This window comes from Sorex fumeus, unplaced genomic scaffold (assembly GCF_029834395.1).
Source record: "Sorex fumeus unplaced genomic scaffold, SorFum_2.1 ptg000008l, whole genome shotgun sequence".
NCBI classification, from domain to species: domain Eukaryota; kingdom Metazoa; phylum Chordata; class Mammalia; order Eulipotyphla; family Soricidae; genus Sorex; species Sorex fumeus.
The window spans coordinates 90,765,441-90,784,669 of record NW_026606065.1 but is presented as its reverse complement, the minus strand read 5'-3'; the positions used below and the strand labels follow the sequence as shown (position 1 = coordinate 90,784,669).

The 19,229-nt window shown below is 41.2% G+C and overlaps 1 protein-coding gene and 1 non-coding gene across 4 annotated transcripts in view; one reads left to right on the top strand and one right to left on the bottom strand.

Moving 5' to 3' along the window:
* Positions 1–19,229, top strand: part of NBEA (neurobeachin) — a 663,869-nt gene that overhangs the window by 33,178 nt on the left and 611,462 nt on the right. The gene's annotated exons all lie outside the window — the stretch shown is intronic.
* LOC130019456 (U6 spliceosomal RNA) lies at positions 18,461–18,567 on the bottom strand. The gene has a single exon (XR_008791785.1). It is a non-coding gene; the product is annotated as a U6 spliceosomal RNA (small nuclear RNA).

Below are 19,229 nucleotides of genomic sequence, written 5' to 3'. Positions count from 1 at the left end.
GGCTTTGTAATGCTACTTATTTAATTAATTTCTTCCTTCTACTTCATTCATTCTCATTTAACTTTGTAAAATTTAATCTTTTTTTTCTTTTTATTAGTGAAACACCATGAAGTACAGTTGTAGATTTACAAATTTTTGTGCTTGGGTTTTGATCATACAATGATCAAATACCCATCCCTCCATCAGTGCCTACTTTCCACCACCATGGATAATATTCCCCCCCCCCTTCCCACCCTGCCTCTGTGGCAGGGCGTTCCCTTTTGTTCTCTCTCTCCTTTTGGGTGTTGTGGTCTGCAAAAGAGGCATTGAGTGGCAAACATGTTCAGTCCATAGTCTGCTTTCAACATGCATCTTCCATCCTGGGAGGATCCTCCAAACACCCTTTATTTGGTGCTCCCTTTTCTATCTGAGCTGCCCTTTCCCCTAGAATGCCCGGCTGGCCTCTAAGCTATGGAGTAATCCTCCTGGTGCTGATCTCAGCTATTCTTGGGTATTAATCTCATAGTAAAATTTAATCTTTAAAGTGAGGTTTTTAACTTTGTCATAAATTTTGTTATGAAATGTCTTATATAATGCTGTCTTGAATCTGTATAAAAGTTATATCGTATAATCTGTTCTTATTAGAATGTGGGTCGTAAGTCTTTTTCTATTCTGTTACTAATTTCTGAATGGTTACAATGAACAGCATATAGCTAGTTTTATTTTTTTAATTTGAAATATATTCTGACCACATGCCTTTTAAATGGGATATTTATTTCCAGTATAACTTAATGCTGTCATTAATACTTTAAAGTAAGGCTACTCTGAAATTGCTATTTATTGAATATTTGTGTACTCTGATGTTTTTACCTTTTTTGTACTTTTTTTCCTCTGCCAGCTTTTTGATTAATTGGATTTTATAATTTTATCTAACAGCTTTTTAAGGCATGCTTTATGCATTTGCTTTCCTTATTTTAGTGGCTTCTTTTTTTTTTTTTCCCTTTATTTTATTTTATTTTTTTTAAAGTTGTAGATTTACAATTTTTTGTGCTTTGGTTTCAATTATACAATGATCAGATACCCATCCCTCCACCAGTGCCCATTTTCCACCACCATGGATAATATCCCTCCCACCCCCATCCCCCCTTCCCCCCTGTCTCTGTGGCAGGGCAATCCCCTGTGTTCTCTCTCTCCTTTTGGGTGTTGTGGTCTGCAAAAGAGGCATTGAGTGGCAAACATGTTCAGTCCATAGTCTACTTTCTACATGCATCTCCCCTCCTGGGAGGATCCTCCAAACATCCTTTATTTGGTGCTCCCTTCTCTATCTGAACAGCCCTTTCCTCTAGGATACCCGGCTGGCCTCTAAGTTATGGAGTAATCCTCCTGGCTTCTTAATTGTTATTAATGTCCATACTTAACTTTTGACAAGCTTTCACTTAAAAATAGAAATCTTCATGTTAAATTTTGCAAGTGCTTTATATATCTTGGTTATTGGCCCTGTATTAGATGAATGATGGAAAAATACTTTCTCCCAGTCTGGTAGGTGTCTTATTATTCCTGTATTATTTTTTTTCGCAGTGTGGAAACTTATTAATTTTAAGTCTTCCTCTTATTTGCTCTCCTTTGCATGCCATTGAATCCGTGGAGATGCTTCTTAACTCAGTGTTATGAAGGATTCTTTCTACCTATGTTTCCTTCAATATAGTTTAAGGAATCGGGCCTGATACCAAGGGCTTTAATTCATTTTAAATTGACTTTTGTACATGGTGGGAGATAAGGATCAAAGTTTATTTTACATTTGACTGACCAGTTGAAAAACCTTTTGTTGAAAAGTTTTTTTTTTGTTCCTCTTGATAATCTTTCCTCCTGTCTTTCCTCCATTGTCTCTTAGATATAAGCTCTCCATATATCTGAGAGCCTATCCTTGGACTCTTATTTCTATTCCGTTGGTTTACGAGTCAGCTTTTATTTCAGTACCATATTTTTTTTTTTTATTACTTTATCTTTATCAGGATGTTGGAGGGCAGTCATCTTGGTCTTGAAATTGCCCTCTGACGTCCTGATGTTAGTTTGAAATATATTCTGACCACATGCTATCACATCTTCCAGAAGGGCAATGGAGAAGGTTATCCACGACTTCTACTCTGATTTCTTCAATAGCCAGGTCCACCTGCCCACATACCAAATTCCGCAGGCTGGATATGTCATACCCAATGTTCTCCCTTCCGAAATCCGACATGCCCTTTCATTGGTAAAGAAGCGTACAGCACCTGGCCCAGACAAGGTCAGACCCGGACACCTGAAGAATCTGCCACCAGTAGCTCCTCAATACACTGACTTGGCTCTTCTCACGCTACCTGTCTGAATGCAAGGTTCTGTTCCAAAGGAAAACCAGCAGGACTGTTCTGCTGTACAAGAAGGGCGACATCCACAACTAAGCTCACTGAGGTTTCTCAGGAGTTCAAGATGCTGCTCCATCTAACGTTCATTGATTTAAAGGAGACCTTTGTTCTGTTGAGATGGAAGCAGTCATCGAAGCCCGAGCCAAACAGGGTGTTCAAACTCAGTACATCAGGATCCTCTGAGAGCTGTATTATTGATATAAAGAGAGGGGTTAGGCAGGGTGATACTATTTCACCAAAACTCTTCAGTGCCACCCTCGAGAACATCATGTGACGACTGGAGTGAGAAGGAATGGGAGTAAAGATAGACTGTCGGCAACTACACCAATTCCGCTTCATTGATGACATCATTCTAATAACACCAAACATTAGCCAAGCGGCACAAATGCTGGCTGACTTCGACCGTGACTGTGGAAAGGTCAGACTACAGCTGAATCTTACGAAGACAAACGAGAAACGAACTAGTTCCTGATGTTCCACTTGTGCTCAATGGAATGAACATCTCCGAGTGCAGCAGTTATGTGTACCTGAGTTGAGAACTCAACATGATGAACAACTTGGTACCAGAACTGTGCAGGAGGAAGAGAACGGTGTGCAATGCCTTCAAGAGCATCGAAGAAATTGTTAAGAGGACGAAGAATCTCCGGCTCCGGGTACATCTTTTCAACTCCATTGTTCTTCCTGTACTAACATATGCCTCAGACACCTGGGCCCAAAGCAAACAGGATTAGAATGCTATTTGGGTCTCCCAAAGAGGAATTGAAAGAGCTATGCTTGGAGTATCATGTTTCACTCAAATGAGAGAAGGAATCTGGAGTTCTGATCAAGAATCAGGGACGCTGTCTCCTTTGCCAAGGTGTCAAAAATCAGATGGGCTGGTCACGTAATGAGATTTAAAGACGACCGCTGGACTAGAGCTGTTACCGACTGGATTCCACGGGATGTCAAAAGACCACATGGCCGCCCACCTACGAGATGGTCAGACTTCTTCATCAAGATCATGAACGATCGGTTTGAGGCTCTTCGTGTTCCTAGAGCGAACAGACGCCATTGGGCTACACTAGCAAACAGCAGGATGAATGGAGATGTTACTGGCACCCACTCGAGCAAATACACGAGCAATGGGACAACAAGTGACAAGTGACTTTATCTTTAAAGTTGGGGAAAGAGAATCCTCCCATTTTCTTTGTTTCTTCCCATTTCTCTTTCCTTTTTTCTTGCATTGCTTTGACTATTTGGAAGCTTCTATTACTCCACATGTTACAGAATGTTACAGACATTTACATTGTTTTGGTGCTATTTTTTTGTTTTGGGCCCATACCCAGCTGTACTCAAGGCTTACTCCTGGCTCTACATTCAGGGATCATTCCTGGAGTTGCTCAGGGGACCATATATGGTTGACTGCATGTACAAGGCAAGTGCTCTACCCTCTGCACCATCTCTCAGGCCCCTGTAGTAGGCATTTTTTATAGGGACTATATTGAATCTATTTAATGCTTTGGGTTGTATTGTCATAATGAGAATATTAATCCACCTAATTCAGGAACAGGAGTTGAATTTCCATTTCCTATGGTTTTTTTTCTTTAGTGATTCAGTTTCTTTCTATAAGTTTTTCATGTCTTTTGTTAAGCTGATTCTTTTTTATATATATAATATTTTTAATTTTTATTAGTGAAACACCATGAGGTACAGTTGTAGACTTACAAATTTTTGTGCTTGGGTTTCAATTATACAATGTTCGAGTACCCATCCCTCTACCAGTGCCCATTTTCCACCACCGCTGATCCCAGTATCCTTCCCACCCCCCTTCCCCTCATCCCACCCTGCCTCTGCAGCAGGGCATTCCCTTTTGTTCTCTCTCTCCTTTTGGGTGCTGTGGTTTGCAAAAGAGGCATTGAGTGGAAATCATGTTCAATCTATAGTCTACTTTCAGTATGCATCTCCCATCCTGGGAGGATCCTCCCAACACCCTTTATTTGGTGCTCCCGTCTCTATCTGAGCTTCCTTTTTCTTTAGCATGTGCAGCTGGCCTAGAAGCCATGGAGTGAACCTCCTGGTACTTATCTCGGTTAAGCTGATTCTTAGGTTGGTATTTTGAGGTGCAGTTGTAGAAAGGCATTGATTGTCTTCTGTTTCACTATTTGCATATAGCAATGGCAAGGTTTCTTGTATTTGGTTTGTAGGGTGCCATGTTACTGTATAAGTTTGTTGTTTGTAGGAGGTTTTTTTTTTATGGTTTAGGATTCTCTAGGAAGAGTATCATACCATCTGTAAATAGTGATAATTTTGAGTTTTTTTTCCAAAACCAATTCCCTTTAGTATCACTTCTTGTTTGATTGCTATGGTAAGGACTTGCAGGACTATATTGAATAATAATAGTGAGAGTGGACAACTCTTTCTTGTACCTGATCTTAGAGGAAAAAGGATTTCAGTTAATCATGGAACTTCTCATTAACAGTATTGGAAACCACCGTGCTTGAAATAAAAAGAGAATTAATAAAATAATAGGACTCTTTTGGTCATAAAGGTACAGTGGTCATTTCCCTATTCTTCTGCTATTTTTCATATGTACTATATCTTTCCTTTATAAGATAACACTTATAAAGGACTCTTCATTTTAGTGAATAAAATAATTTTTAAATGGTGAATAAAATGTTTAATGCTATAGTAAGTAAATAAATTCATATTATACATACATTAAGTGTATGCATATAAGTATGCTATTTTGAGTGTACTTAGTATATTAGAAATTCTAGCTTTAACTCATGACATTTATTTTTCAAACTTAAAGAATTTAAAAGCACTTATTTGAAGAGTTGTGAAATTGTACCTTTTGAAAATACACATTCATGTAAATCTCAATTTTTCAAAATGTCAGAAATTTCTAATGTTTTCTAACAGGTTAATAAAGTATTTAAAAAAACTGCTGTATACTGGAAAATCATCACTTTTTTTCCTCTTTTACTTTTTTTTTTTTTTTGAGTGGGGAGGGAGGCACTCTTTAGCAGTTGTCAGTACTTTCTCTGTGTTTTACGCTCAGGATTCACTTTCTGATGGTGCTTGCCTGAACACATGATGTGCCAGGGATTGAAGCCTGAATTCCTGTACCTTCCACTGGTTTTTACCCCTATGTACATTCTTATTTTATTTACCTTACATAAGTTGCTTTCCCTAGTCTTTTTAGAGCTTATTTAAAGGGATAATTTGTTCAGTTTTTCAATTTGTTCGCTGTTGTTCCAAAATTTCGAACGGGATCGGACCACCGTCTCCTTCGTGCAAAATTCTACTTCACAGAGCGGGGAGAAAGGGCTGCAAAGTTCAAAAAGGGAACTCCCAGAACGACCACCAACTGGGAACTCTTTGGTACTATTGCGGCAACATGGGAAGATGCCATTGTTGACACCATTGACGAGGAATACGATCGACTGGTTCAGCACCTCCATGAATGTGCGAGGAACGCCAAGAGAGAGATAGCCACAAAAAATCGCCTATCTTTGAAAACTCTTGAGCTAATTCGCCAGTGTGGTTTGGCGCATGCCTCAGGCAACCGCAAGCTAACGTCCGAGCTCGCAAAGCAGTGCAGAGATGCGATCAAGGAAGACCTCAAAGAGAGAAGAGCAGAAGTACTGGTAGATGCGGCAGAAGCCGGGAAAAGTATTCGTAACGCCCGCCTGTCCTTCGCCAACTACAAGACCAAGATGACTGCCCTCCGACGTCCTGATGGATCCATCACATCCTCCAGAACGGCAATGGAGAAGATTATCCATGACTTCTACTCAAATCTCTTCGATAGCCATGTCCACTTGCCGACATACCAAATTCCACAGGATGGGTATGTCGTTCCCAACGTTCTCCCTTCGGAAATCCTACAAGCCATTTCGTCGGTAAAGAAACAAACAGCACCCGGCCCAGACAAGGTTAGACCTGAACACCTGAAGAACCTGCCGTCAGTACTCATCAATACATTGGCTCGGCTCTTCACTCGCTACCTGTCTGAATGCAAGGTTCCATCCCAGTGGAAAACCAGCAGGACCGTACTACTGTTCAAGAAGGGAGACATCCATGACATTGGCAACTATCGCCCCATCTGCCTATTGTCTGTCATCTACAAGTTGTTCACTCGAGTCATCCTAAATAGGATTGGCAGAACACTAGATGAAGGACAACCATGCGAGCAAGCCGGGTTCTGCAAAGGATTCAGCACCATCGACCATATCCACACGATAACCAAGCTCATTGAGGTTTCTCGGGAGTTCAAGATGCTGCTCTGTTTAACGTTCATTGATTTAAAGAAGGCCTTTGATTCTGTTGAGACGGAAGCGGTCATTGAAGCCCTAGCCAGTTAGGGCATTCAAGCCCAATACATCAGGATCCTCTGTGAGCTGTATTGCGGATTCACTACCAGGATCTCACCATTCTACAAAGAAGTGATCGTTGATGTCAAGAGAGGGGTGCGGCAGGGTGATACCATTTCACCGAACCTCTTCAGTGCCACCCTCCAGAACATCATGCGACGACTGGAATGGGAAGGAATGGGAGTGAAGATAGATGGTCGGCAACTACACCACCTCCGCTTTGCTGATGACGTTTTTTTTTTTCTTTCAATAGTTTATTTGGAGCGATAGCACAGCGGGTAGGGCGTTCGCCTTACAAGTGGCCAACATGGCCGACCCGAGTTCGATTCCTCCGCCCCTCTCGGAGAGCCCAGCAAGCTACTGAGAGTATCTCGCCCGCACAGCAGAGCCTGGCAAGCTCCCCGTGACGTATTCAATATGCCAAACACAGTAACAACAAAGTCTCCAATGGAGACGTTACTGGGCCCGCTCGAGCAAATCGACGATCAACGGGAGGGCCTTTACCTTTACCTTTACCTTTTTTATTAGTGAAACACCGTGAGGTACAGTTGTAGATTTACAATTTTCTGTGCTTGGGTTTGATTTTACAATGATCAGATACCCATCCCTCCACCAGTGCCCATTTTCCACCACCATGGATAATATCCCCCCTACCTCATCCCCCCCATCCCCCCTGCCTCTGTGGCAGGGCAATCCCCTGTGTTCTCTCTCTCCTTTTGGGTGTTGTGGTCTGCAAAAGAGGCATTGAGTGGCAAACATGTTCAGTCCATAGTCCACTTTTGACATGCATCTCCCCTCCTGGGAGGATCCTCCAAACACCCTTTATTTGGTGTTCCCTTCTCTATCTGAGCTGCCCTTTCCTCTAGAATGCCCGACTGGCCACTAAGCTATGGAGTAATCCTCCTGGTGCTGATCTCAGCTATTCTTGGGTATTAATCTCATATTTTGTTACTTTATGTCCCCCAGATGAATGCAATCTTTCTATGTCTATCCCTCTCTTTCTGACTCGTTTCGCTTAGCATGATACTTTCCATCTTGTACCACTTGATGACATTGTTTTAATAACACCAAACATCAGCCAAGCGGCACAAATGCTGGCCGACTTTGACCGTGAGTGTGGAAAGGTAGGACTACAGCTGAATCTTACGAAGACAATGTTTATGAGAAACAGCCTTGTTCCTGACGCCCCATTCGCTCTCAATGGAACGACCATCTCCGAATGCAACAGCTATGTGTACCTAGGTTGAGAAGTCAACATGACAAATGACCTGGCACCCGAGCTGCGCAGGAGGAAGAGAGCGGCTTGGAACGCCTTCAAGAACGTCAAGGAAATAGCTAAGAGGACGAAGAACCTCCGGCTCCTGGCACATCTCTTTGATTCCACTGTTCTTCCTGCATTAACATATGCCTCAGAGACCTGGGCCCTACACAAACAAGATGAGAATGCTATTCAGGTCTCCCAAAGAAGAATAGAAAGAGCTATACTTGGAATATCACGTTTCACTCAAATGAGAGAAAGAATCCGGAGTTCTGACATCCGTCGACGATCAAGAATCAGGGACGCTGTCTCATTTGCCAAGGTGTTGAAAATCAGATGGGCTGGTCATGTAATGAGATTTAAAGATGACCGCTGGACTAGAGCTGTTACTGACTGGATTCCACGGGATGTCAAAAGACCACGTTGCTGCCCACCTACCAGATGGTCAGACTTCTTCATCAAGATCATTGAGGCTCTTCATGTTCCTGGAGCGAACAGATGCCACTGGGCTACACTAGCACGCGACAGGGACAAATGGAGACGTTACTGGTGCCCGCTTGAGCAAATCGAGGACTAAGGGGGAAGTTAAGTGATTAAGTGAAGTGATTTGTTGTGTTAAGAGCCGCTCCCATCATTATCACATCCCTGGCTATATCTTGAGCTAAAAAACAAAAATGTGCTGCTATTATACTCAGTAATCATTACATGAAACATTATATGTATATGAAAAGCCTTTTTTAAAATTTTGTTTTTACAAGGTTGTTCACAGTCGTTCATTACAGATAATATTCAAACACCAATGCTACCACAGTGAACCTTCCCACCACCATAAGAGAAAGAAAGTGTGTGAAGATTGTTGTATTTCATCCTAAAGCCATTGAAGCCCTTATATAGGAGATTACAAACATACATGTTAAAACCAAACAAATGTGTGCTACTTTTGGTACATCAGTGGGAGAGAGTATTTGCGGTTGTGCACTTCAGGAGGTTTATTTCATAGTTCCTGGGTCTTGGCTGTTGAGATTCTATGGCACTGGAAACAGTTTGTGGGTGTGACTGCCAAGCTACTGGAAGACTGGGGAGCTGGGAGGAGGAGGTCAGTCCTGTTTCCAGTGAGCTTGGTTCTACATACCTGGTTTCCTCTGCAGGTTTCCTTCATAGGTGAGGCTCGTCTGAGCGTGTGGAGAGCAGCCTTGAGCGTGACTATGGCTGGGTTCTGAAGGCTTTTGGTTGCCACAGTTCTGCTAGGGGCGGGAAAGAAAACTCAACTCACCCCCCTCCGAGGTGCGGTGAAGACATCCTGACCCATGGCCAGGACGTTCTGCCATAAAAGGCCTTAATATGCAAATATTAAAGGCACACACCCTTTTATTGGGAATTTCGTATTATTGAAAGCAACAGAAATAGAAAAACATGATAAACACAAAAGTAGAAATTTATACTTGGAAATGAAGTAGCAAACCTAAAGTATGTTTTATTCCTGGGGGGGCAAGGGAATATGAATATGGCCATGATACTGGGGAGGGTTTAAAGTCTGCATTCTTCTGAAGCAGTATATTCTGCTTGGAATTGGAAGTATTAATTGGGCATCACCAGGTAAGCGTGTGTGGTGAGGGAGGCTGGGTGGGAAGATGACTGTACAGTCAAGGTTTATTCTTTGTATAAGGATGAAAGAGAATGTGAAATAGGGAAATGTGAAATACAATACAGTGCCAAGTATTGATAAAAATTTAAAAAATCTCTTGCCCTTTCTTATATTACGTCTAACTTTATGAGTCATTTCACTGAAATTATTGGGTTATTTCCCCAATATTTCATGACATTCAGATGTGAACCAACAAAGGTTCTTTTGTGTGCTCTACAAATATTTTAAATTGGTGGCATTGGGAGAAGAGTGACATTAATTCTTGATTATGTCACTTTTGATTTTTTATCATTTGCTTTTTAATCTTGTCCTTAAATTGGCTAGATATCAAGCAGCTGATACAACACAGCGAGATTTGTGGCTATTTTCTTGGGGGTCGGGGGAGGGAAATTGGGCCATATTAGGCATTGCTCAGGATTTACTCCTGGCTTTGCACTCAGGAACTACTCATGGTGGTGCTCTGGGGGCCGTTTGTGATTTCGGGGATCAAACCTGGGTTTGCTGCACACCAGGCAAATACCCTGCCTTGTGTACTATCTCCTATTATGGCTTGTTGATCAGTAACAAGCTCTTGGTAGAAATTGATAGATTCAGTATTAGTCAGTTGAGCAGTCAGCATCTAGTCTTTGTCCAATCATTTTATCAAACTCTTGGCATTAAGGGTTGTTGCTCAGTTTGGATTGTCTCAGCTGTTTGAGATTTACGTTTCTTGGCAGTTCCAGACTCATTTTACTGGCTAGATGGAGTATCCGTGTTAGTGGTGCTGGACTGCTCAGAAAACCAAAACTAAGAACCAAATACAAATTTTCTGTGCGAGGAGCCGTTGTAAGTTTAAAGTCTTAAAAGGAGCTGGGATAAAACACGCAAACCAAAGAGTGCTCAGTGCAGATGATCTGAAAAAATATCTGACAGTCACTGTAAACACTTAGGTGTGTGTTAATGCCATTTTTTCTATTCTTTATTCCATCTGAAGTGGAGACAAGACCTCTGGCCTTCAGACTAGGAAATGGATATTCTACTTCTGTTACTTTTACTGTTCACTTTAGGTTTTATGATTACCAAGTCTGAATCATAAAGGATCCCTTTTGTTACTCTCCCTTCTCTCCTAATTTCTACTCAGTTATATTTATATATAAATATTACTTTGATTTCCAAGGAGGTAAATAATGCTGAATTTACCTACATTAAATCTGGAGACGATGGTGTATTAGACTTTTGTAAGAATCCAAAGTATGCTGAGTTTCGCACATTTGACCTAAAAGACCTGGTGTCTCTATGAAGCAGGCAACTGGAATAGAGAGTATAAAAGACTCTCAGATTTAAAATGGTGATATTTTGTTTCACTGCAGATTATTATGTAAAGCCATTGTTTATTATTATTATTATTCTCCAAATGGTTATTATTTTGCTTCTATGTGGATCGGCAAGCTAATATATCAAAAACTCTTGAATATGAATATACTTATTTTATTTGTACTGTGTAGCATAAATAATTTATGAACTACAGATGATATATTCTTCACACATTTTTGTCTAATAGTCTATTGATGAAAGACAGATAAAAGTGTTCTTTGTGTTATCAGTTTTCTTCCAACCCTGTTGTACTGTTACCCCACCTTGCACCCGCTTCTTTGTCAGATTACGATTTTGAGGTTGAATGAAGGCTGTTAAACACTGATGCCATTGTTGTGTCATTGTTGTAACCTCAGGTAGTTACTACCCTCTGTCCCCACTGTCAGGTGCTTGAGTCTGTAACCAGTAGCTTTAAGTACTATCAGAGGGTTGTTTAGAATCCCCAGAGTTTTAAATTTTCCTATTTAGAGCTAACTCCATCTGAAAATGAAACCAGTGTGATAGTGTTATCTTTTTCGGAGAGCCAGTTGGATTAATATTTTCTTTTTGAAAAATATGACCAAAAGATTTCATTTTTAGTGACTATGAAAGCTTGTGAATTGATAGAACTTCATCAGTCTTAGATAATCAGAGTAGTGACAGACCCCTTTTATTTTATTTTCTCTGGTTTGTTTCCAATTGATTTTCTCTATCTCTCTCTCTCTCTCTCTGTGTCCCAATCTCTCTTTTCCTCTCTTCCTCTCTCTTTCATTTTTGGGCCACACACCCTGCAATGCTCAGGTCTACTCTACTCCTGGCTCTGTGCTTATGGATCACTTAAGGTTGATTTGGAGTCAGGGATCAAACGGGGTGTGCAAGACAAGTGCTTATCCATTATGCTATTTCTCAGGCATCCAGTTAGCGATAGCACAGTGGTGGGGCCTTTGCCTTGCACGCGGCCAGCATAGCCCAGAGTTCGATTCCACTGCCCCTCTTGGGGAGCCCAGCAAGCTACCGAGAATATCTCGCCCACCCGCACGGCAAAGCCTGGCCAGCTCCCCGTGACATATTCTATACGCCAAACACAGTGACAACAAGTCTCACAGTGGAGATGTTACTGGGCCCGCTCGAGCAAATCTATGAAGAACGGGAGGACAGTGCCACAGACAGTGTGAGAATACACACACAATTATCAGTCTTCTGCTTATCAGATCTGTTTTAGTATGATCCTTGTAAGTATCTAAAAAATTCTTATCTTACAGTAGGAGTAGGAAAATACTGTAAATACTTATTCTGAAAAATAAAACTGGAGGAAAATTTAGTCTATACTTTATAATAACGTTTTTTTAACAACATATTGAATATCTGTGGGATAGACCATTACAAAGCTGTTCACTATTGGGTTTCAGTTATACAGTGATCCAACACAAATCCCTCGACCAATGTACATTTCCCACCACCAATGTGCCCCGTTTCCCTCCCACCATTCCCCAACACCTCTTTCCCCCGATCCCCACCCCAGCCTGCCTCTATTGCAGGGGTTTTTCTTCTTTCACTCTCTCATTTTGTGCATTATGGTTTGCAACAAAGGTGCTAAGTGGTCATCATGTTTGTTAAGAGCATTCAGAGTTTTTATTCGGAAAGTAAGGTTGGGGTAGCTTTTTTAACTAGGTGGCAGCTTTGGAATGGGGACATTGACTGCTGAGGCTTCTGGGAGGTGGGGTGAGGTAGCCCATCCTGACCCCGAGAAAGCCTGAGATTTCAGTTTCACTCACAAAACTTGCATAACCAGATTTTCAGCAGATTGTATCTCAGTGAGGTCAGGGACAGTGATTTTGTGTTATGGGTGCAAATTGCTGCTGAAGGCTCTGCTTCTGTGGGCACCAAGCTGACCCGCACCCCCTACAATTTACCCTGGTCTCTTCAGCCTTGAGTGGGTTCAAGATTAACTATGGCTTTTGATCTATTTTGAGATTTTATTTGTGGGTCTCTGAAGTAAAGCTGATACATGAGCTTGTGTAGCTGATCCATAGGTGGTTTCTGGGTAATGCTCCTACATACCTAACATTTGGCCATTTAATTTCTCCAGAAACTTGGTCCTGAGTTGTTGGGCTTTGGCCAGAGGCACAGGGGCAATTTTGGGGCACAGGAAGCCTGAAGGCACTATCAGACTGCTGATGCACTTGCCCCCTGGGTACAGGCTGACCTGGTGGGACACCACACCCCCTTCAATAACTTATTTTTATTTATTTATTTTGCTTTTTTGGGGGTCACACCCAGCTATGCTCAGGGGTTACTCTGACTCTGCACTCAGGAATTACTCCTGGCGGTGCTTGGGAACCATACGGGAATGCTGGGGATCGACCCTGGTCAGCCGTGTGCAAGGCAAACGCCCTACCCACTTGTACTATTGCTGTGGCCCCTCAATAACTTTTTTTTGATAATTGATTTTATTTTTATATCTGGAATATAGCATTTGATAGTGTTTGTTTATTAATGTGTTTTACATATCAGGGTATACTCAACAGATAATAGTGATAAAATAGTGTATAAAAGACAGTATTTCGGATTGGGGACAGTGTTGGGAATTCAAGTCTGTATTTGTAAGTAGAAAGACAAGTATGTTTATATTTAGTATAATTAGCTGTTCATAACTGTATTAGTAAATCTTTTTTTATTTTTCTTTTTTATTAAATTAATTAATTTATTTTGAATACCCATCCCTCCACCAGGGCCCATTCCCTCCCCCCCCCCCCCCCGCTTCTCTGGCAGGGCATTCCCTTTTGTTCTCTCTCTCCTATTGGGTGTTGTGGTTTGTATAGAGTTAAGCCTGATTTTCAGGGAGAAACGTTGGATGATTTACTTTCCATTGATCACTTTGTATGTAGATTTGGAGTAAAGGTCCTGGTTCCCGTATACTCGAGCTATGCTGGTAGGGGCTCATGGTCACCGGTTCCATCTGGAGGAGGTGGGATGTGGCACCTACCCCATCTGGGACTTCCCGGTGATCTCGGCTCTTTTTGGGACCTGGTGCATTTTCCAGGAGCTGTGGAGCCGCCCAGCGGCCTTTCTTCTCTGCGACTGCATGCTGTAAAGATGGCTTTGGGGCATGGGTTGTGGGCATGACTTCCTGAACCAGAGGTTACCTGGGAGCCGGGGCAGTCCTGGCAGTTTGGAGTAGAAGTCCAAGTCCTGGTTCTCGCATACTCAAGCTATGATTGTAGAGGCTCATGGTCACCGGGGTTCCATCTGGAGGAGGCGGGATGCGGCACCTACCCCATCACTCAATAACTTATTTTTAAGAATAACATTTTAAATGTCAATCAGCACATAGGAATTAAGCATATTATTTTAATAATTTTAGTATAGTAATGGAGCGATAGCACAGCGGGTAGGGCGTCTGCCTTGCACGCAGCCAACATGGCCGACCCGAGTTCAATTCCTCCGCCCCTCTCGGAGAGCCCGGCAAGCTACCCAGAGTATTCGATATGCCAGACACAGTAACAACAAAGTCTCCAATGGAGACGTTACTGGGCCCACTCGAGCAAATCGATGATCAACGGGAGGGCCTTTTACTTTTAGTATAGTAATGAATATTAGAGTAAATGTATACTTTAGTTTTTGTTAAGTTTAAAATGTAGTACATTTAAGTGTAGTGCATTTTAAATATATGGATTTGAGAATTAAAATATACAGTGTCAACACAACACCACTGTCCTCCGGTTGTTCATAGATTTGCTCGAGCAGGCTCAGTAATGTCTCCATCGTGAGACTTGTTACTGTGTTTGGCATATTGAATTCGTCACAGGTAGCTTGCTAGGCTTTGCCGTGTGGGCGAGATACTCTTGGTAGCTTGCTGGGCTCTCCAACAGGGGCAGAGGAATTGAACCCGGCTCGGCCAGGCTGGCTGCGTGCAAGGCAAACACCCAACTGCTGTGCTATATCGCTCCAGCCCAAAATACATTAGTAATTAAATTAAATTGAGTTTGACAATTGCTCACCTAGCCTTGCACTGTGAATCTAATTCTGTGTCTTGTCACCTCATTCCATTCTCATTGTCAGTTTTTCATGAGCATTTTGAGGACACAAACCTGTAAGCAACTTTCTTCTTCCATAACCTTGAGATAGTACAGTGATTCAGCATGTGGTCACATTTTATTCAGTACTTGTTAAAGTGCTATGAAGGGTCAGAGCAATTAATAGGTGGTATTCATCCAAGTTGTATTAATTGAATCTTGTTGACTGATAATCAAATGGTAACATTAAAGTGTAATAAATGCTTTCATAAAGAAAGGCATAAGAGATATGCTCAGGAAATGAGTTCAAAAATAGTCTCAGGAGAAGTCATTCCTAAGCTAAATTTTGTCAGCCAAATCAACGGAATTAAAAAAGGAACGTTTCAAACATATGCAGCTTAGAAATGCAAGATAACATGGCCTTTTATTTTACTGTCCTGTTTGTTCAGTATTGGCTTTTTTTCTTAAAAAAAAAAAGAGTAGTCTCACCCTTTTCCTCTGTTTTTTTTAATATAATGGGTATATTTGGCTGACCCCAGTTCTGTTCCTGATACACACCCCCTCTCCCTACCCCATATGTTCACCTGAGCTCTACTGGGATCCCAGAGCACAGAGCCAAGACTACGCTTTTAGCATTGCTAGATGTGGCAAAAAACAACAACAGTAACAACGAAATCTGATATTTTCTTTTACCTTCTTAACTGAAATCTAATTGCTTTTATGTTATTTTCAAGTTTGTTGTATTTTAAGATAAACAGTTTGTCTGTATTTGCCTCTAGGTTCTTGTTTTAAAAAACATAAGCTTTTATAGCAGTTTGTCTTTAATGTACAGCTGGTAGGGCGTTTGCCTTGCACACAGCTGACCTGCGTTCGATTCTTCTGCCCCTCTCAGTAGCCCAGCAGGCTTCTGAGAGTATGCAACCCGCATGGCAAAGCCTGGCAAGCTTCCTGTGAAGTATTCAATATGCCAAACACAGTAACAACACAGTCTCAGAATTCGTTGTTACTGTTGCCCACTCGAACAACTGGAGGACAGTGCTGTAGTGCCTGTTTCTATGCTTATTGTCATTACTTATGATTTTATAGAACTTTTTCTACTTTGTAATCTCTTTCACTACCATGGTGGATAATCTTATCAGACTTGTTTCTTTTGTTTCTTTTGTAATGGGCCTCCCAGTTCATTCTCATCCCAATGGTCTGTGTTTTCACTCTACTTTAGAAATCAGCATACATAATCAGACATTGAACATGAACTTGCCAGAACTATTATTTAAAATTATTTTAATGTTGTAATTGTTTGTTCTGATATTAATGTATCTTTCCATGACTTATTCCCAATAATCTTGCATTCATTGGAGCATCTGGTTTCTTTAAAATTTCTTTATTCTTTCTACTGGGCTCAGATCCAGTTGAAAACTAATTATTCACATATGCTAGAGTTATCAGTGTATTTCATATGATACTCCTTTTCTAAAAATAAGACCACAAGCACACTTTTCTCCTTACTTCTCTTTCGTTTCTCATCTCCACTAGCTATATTTGCCTGGCAATACAGGGGTAAAACACATAATCACTGTGATCGAGTGGTTAGGAATTCATGTTTTCAAGTTTTTAGCTTTGTAGTGTTTTAGTATTTTTCAGTGATTGCTTTTTATTATAAGAGTAGTCAGTATTATGGAAAAATTAGGAAATACAAAAAAAAGTTACAGTTTCTCAACTGAGAATGCCTAGTTTATGTATGTGCTACCATACTTTTAGATTTGCTATTTATGATAGCAAATCTCTCTTCTTGGTGATAAGACAAATCCTATTCTATAGACATAATCACCTATATGTTCTGTAATTAGTTATCTGTTCCTTACCCATTTCTCAATCTCAATAATAAACTCATGGCTTTGCCTACCAAGTTGTGATATTGAATAATATCTATATTGTTCAGGTTGCTCATTTTACCCCATAGACCCATTATTCTCATCTTCACCAGTTTAATTCTGTCAATATTATCTTCGTAATTTTTAGACATGGTTTACCAATATGTGTATCTTAACCATTTTGTTAATTAAAACTTTAATAAATGTTATAAAAAGAGAAGTCTGCATGTGAATTTTTTGTTCTTTTTATTTTTTTCTCTTTTGATTCAGCGTCTTGGGGTTGAATGAATAATTTGTCTCCCTTAAAGCTCACAACAACATTAATGGGATAGATAATTATCATTATCTATACTGTACAGGTGAAAAAAGCTGAGCAGAAGTTTTATTGAAGAAACCTGCCTAGGGTCAGAGAGATGGTATAGGGGTTAAGACCTGTGCCTTGCATCCCATCAGCCCCCGTTCAAATCCTTAACACCACAGATGGTCTCCAGAGGATTGTTAAGAGATCATTCTTGAGCATGGAACCTGGAACAGTTCCTGTGCACTCCTGGGTGTGCCATCCACAACTGCCCCACCTCTCCCCAAGTAACTTTGTGTAAGCTATTGTATAGTAAGTGCCAGTTTATGCAATTCCAGAGTCTTCATCATTACAGGACTCATGTTCACTAGTTATTAAAAGTATGGAATTTAGGCCCTGTTGCCTACTGTCCGTGGGTATGACTGTATCTTTTTGACTTTCTCTATGGGAATCAATCAGATGAGCATTGTATTTCAAACAAGCACAATGCCAGCACAGCATAAGCGTATTCCATAAGACTACACCTCTGGGGCCAGAAGATAGTGTATTAGTTAAGGCGCATACTTAGAATGTACTAGACCTGAGTTTGATTCCTGGTACCAAATGGTCATCCAGTCATCACTGGGTAGAGCCAGAAGGCCGGCTTGTAGAATATCACCAGGCATAGTCCTTGAAGCCCAGCCTTTGTCACCTTCAGCACCTCCTGGGTAGAGCCTCTGAGTGCTCCAGCACCACCTCGGTGGCCCGGCTGTCTTCTGACACTAGGTGCCAGGGCAGAGCAGAAGCATGCCGGGACTCTGGCTGTGAACCTGTGACCAGCTGAGAATTGCCAGTGGGGCTCCTGGGCATCTTGATTACTGCTTGGGAAGCCCAACATAAAGACCGATACTTTGAATGGCTGGGGAACAGTCACTGCAAATAGGGTAATGTTTTATCTAGATAAATTGACATTTTAGAACAACATAGAGTAGACAATTTCAAATTTTCAGATACCCAGAGTCTGTCCTGTCCGTTGATTATTTCTGAAATAATTACTAATGTGTACTCCAGCATGAAGAACAGTGAACCAGGATAAAAAGAGTGGGATGTAAGATGTAATCATGCACAAAAAAGTAACAAGGCATACTGTTAAATCTAAATATAATTGAAAAATTACATGGGAATTGGGAGAGAAATGCAGTGAAGAACAGAATAGAAAATTATCATTTTAATCCATTTTGGAAGAAGATATACTTGCCAGCAGTAGATTGAGCTGGAAAATTAAAACTGATACTACCTATACTAAGATTTTATAAACATTTTTTAAAAATATGGGATGCTTCACAGATTTGCGTGTCATCCTTGCTCAGGGGCCATGCTAATCTTTTCTGTCTCATTCCAATTTTAGTATATGTGCTGCTGAATTGAGCACTTCATAAACATTTTATACGGCATCTGTGTAATCTATGATTCACCCATTTATCTGTCTCCTTGAGTATGAGAATACATAAAAGTTGCTTAAGTTAGTTTTTTGTACCTTTGTTTCTTTTTAAAAAAAATTTAGAATCAAGTTGTCCTTATTGGGATATATGTATGTACAATTATTCATTCTTCTGTTAAAAATATTTTAGAATTTGTTAAAACTTGCTTTGCACCTTACCTGTGGTACCGTCACTCTGGCACAACTCTAGACTCTCTTAAGAGAATATTTCAAGTCTGTTCCTGCCAAGCCTTAGTCTATACTGTGCATGTACTACCTGTTTATTCTGGCTCCTTTTTCGGAGTGTGTATGGGGGTGGGGTGGGGGGTGGGGCACACCCAGCAGTGCTTGGGGCTTACTCCTGGCTCTTTGCTCAGGGATCACTCCTGGCAGGGTGAAGGACCATATGGAGTGCCAGGTATGGAAGCCTGGTCGGGTGTGTTGCCTTGCCAGCTGTACTGTCTCTCTGACCCTTGTCCCGAGTGTTGACTTCTCCAGGTCATTTGCCCTCTCAGTAATCCACCTTCTCGCAGGACGGGGGCCTTGAGAAATGCTGGGTGAATGTTCTTAGCTGTGCCATCATGGTTGACTTTGCCCTTCTGTCTGCAGCGTCC